Source organism: Lygodium microphyllum, chromosome 1, assembly GCF_053477565.2.
Source record: "Lygodium microphyllum isolate KBCC chromosome 1, Lygodium_microphyllum_v1.1.10, whole genome shotgun sequence".
Lineage (NCBI taxonomy): Eukaryota > Viridiplantae > Streptophyta > Polypodiopsida > Schizaeales > Lygodiaceae > Lygodium > Lygodium microphyllum.
The window spans coordinates 49,095,416-49,098,119 of NC_141135.1; positions in this window are offsets into that span (position 1 = coordinate 49,095,416).

The following is a 2,704-nucleotide window of genomic DNA, read 5'->3' on the forward strand; positions in this document are numbered from 1 at the left end:
GCCCATAGTGTGACCAGCAAAGCAAAGGCTTTGCTAATTATTAAAGTAAATGCATTTTATTTTATTGAGAAAATGAAAACATATCTAACCAAAGTAGCAAGGCCAAGACTTTGCTAATTATTAGAGTAAATGTATTTTATTTTATTGAGAAAATACAAACATATATCACTTTGGTTAGCTATGATTAAATTTATGATAATTTTTTAGTGTCATTATATGTTAATTTGTGAAACAATAGTGCACTTGCCAGAGATCAACATAATATGAATCTAGATCTAGATTGTTTGCAGAAATTGTTTTGTATTGTAAATATGAGAGAGAGAGAGAGAGAGAGAGAGAGAGAGAGAGAGAGAGAACTATTTACACGTAAAAAATGAACTATTTGTTACGACACGTGTCATAATCCAATGTAAAACAAGTTCTATCAAACCTAGAGTACTCGCAAAAATACTTTTGTATTGAGAGAGAAAGAAAGAGAGAGAGAGAGAGAATTGTTCGTTGGAACACGTGTCACAATCCAATAATGTAATACAAGTTCTATCGATTTGGACTGCTTGCACAAATGTTTTTATATTGCAAACATGAGAGAGAGAGAGAGAGAGAGAGAACTATTTGTTGAAACACCTTTCATAATATAATATAATACAAATTCTATTAATCCATAGTACTAGCACAAATTATTTTTGGATTGCGAGAGAGAGAGAGAGAGAGAGAGAGAGAGAGAGAGAGAGAGAGTGAGTGTGTGTGTGTGTGTATGAGTGAGTGAGTGAAGGTGGTGGCAAAGGTAGTGATGGTGGTAGAGCTAGCAATGACAGCTGAGAGCGGAATTTAGGTGACGGGAAGTGCTTAAAAATAGCTAAAAATTATGAAGATCGAGGGAAAAATATTCACTGTCAAAGGCGGCGGCTCGATCTAGGACGATTTTAAGCGCCAAAGTGCTTTAAAGGCGCCCGAGCGACACTTGTTGATTTTTCATAATTTTTCAGACAGTCGTGCGGGTTGACACAAGCTACTGGCCAATGCGGGATGCTAAGCCGGACGCCCAGGATTTTTCAGAGCTCGATTCCGAGTCCGGACGGGGAAAAGGCCAAGAAACCGGTCAAGATGCGAAGAGGTGGACAAAATTTGGCCAAAATGGGCAAGTGACCTTTGGGGCCCAAAATTTAATGTCACATGAAAGTTTGGGAGAGGAGGATGCAACAAATCGTGGAGGAAGAACACGCCAGAATGCGCCCGAAAATTGCGCTCCATGGCTTCATGATCAATCTCCAGCCTCAATGCAACCTACTCGAGTGATCATTGGCAGTAAATCCCCTCCGTATCCTGACTCTATCGCCGCCCTTCGCCCGTCAAATGGTGGCCTGGTTTGAAATTTCTGATTCTAGTCTTTCTCTCTCCTCCGTCTCTCTCTTCTAAGAGGCAGTTCATGTGTGGGAAGGAGCAATGAAGAAAGAATGATGGAGGCTTGTCCGGCATGGATCGGATTGCTCCACGGGCTGAGAATGGTGATTTGTGATGTTGCTGGACATGAAGTGTTGCTGTTTTCCAAATCTACAGCCATGGAAAAAAAAAACCCGAAACACGCGTTTAAGCGGTAAACTAAAAAAATTACAAAGAAAATTTAGTGTTTTATGCTTTTGATTGATGGAATGCCGTTCATATGGACTAAGATTTGATTATGCTGCTGATTCTTCTGAGTTCTTACTGTTTATAACCAGAAATTATGAAAAACATGCATTTCATGGCTCGAAATAATGTCAAGAAACCCGAAAACGCATGAAAAATGGGGAAAAACAAGGGTTTTGGGCATATAAATGGGGAAAACCGTCGATACACATCAACTAATCTTTCAATTTTGTTGCAAATGAACTAAGGGCCACAGCCCACAAACTGGTTTTCATTTTCAGCAATTTAAAAAATACAAGAAAATGAAGAAAATGGCGGGAAAATGATAAAAAAACCATGAAAAATAGGGGAAAAATACATTTGGGGCTACGAAAAATATAGAAAAATAGGATTTATGTTTGTTGATGTATAGCAAGGCTGGGGCATGAAGTTATGCTTCAGTTCAGCCTTGTTTATATGTTTAGTGCGTGTTTCCTTCCTTTCTCCACATAAAATGACAAGGAAACCCTGAAAGAAATGAATGCAATGATGCACTATCAACGGGGAAGGGTAGAGTTGTGGAAAAAAATGGTTAAATGCCGCTGAGCATGAGGAATAATTTGTTGATTTTATATGTATCGCATCTAGGATGGAATAATAATGATAAAAATTAAAACCTAGTAGCACGAAGATCACTTCGGTGCTAGGTGTTGCAGCGAAGCACAAAGCGGTTAGAAAGAAAAGCATGAAAGAGATGTTTTGCACTTGCACGTTGCTGGTTTTTAAAATGTTTGAGCACTAGGCATCCACCTCTTTGCATGATCATTTAGAGGAAATTAAAAGTATCAGAGTTAGCTCCTGGACATGCATAGCAATTGTTTTCAGTAGGCCTTTGACCCACCGTTGAGAGGCAGTGAGGTTCCTATGCTGTAGGCTAGTCGTGGGATCATAAAGGGGAAGTCAAGTAAGGACAATGGTACATTCCTGGATACGTTTATTTGGTACCTTGAGTGACGTTTGTGCGAAATGTCTAAATGTTGAGCGGCGCATCGAGGGGCCAATCCCCAAGGTGTAGGAGAGTCGCAGAGGGTTGACGGCA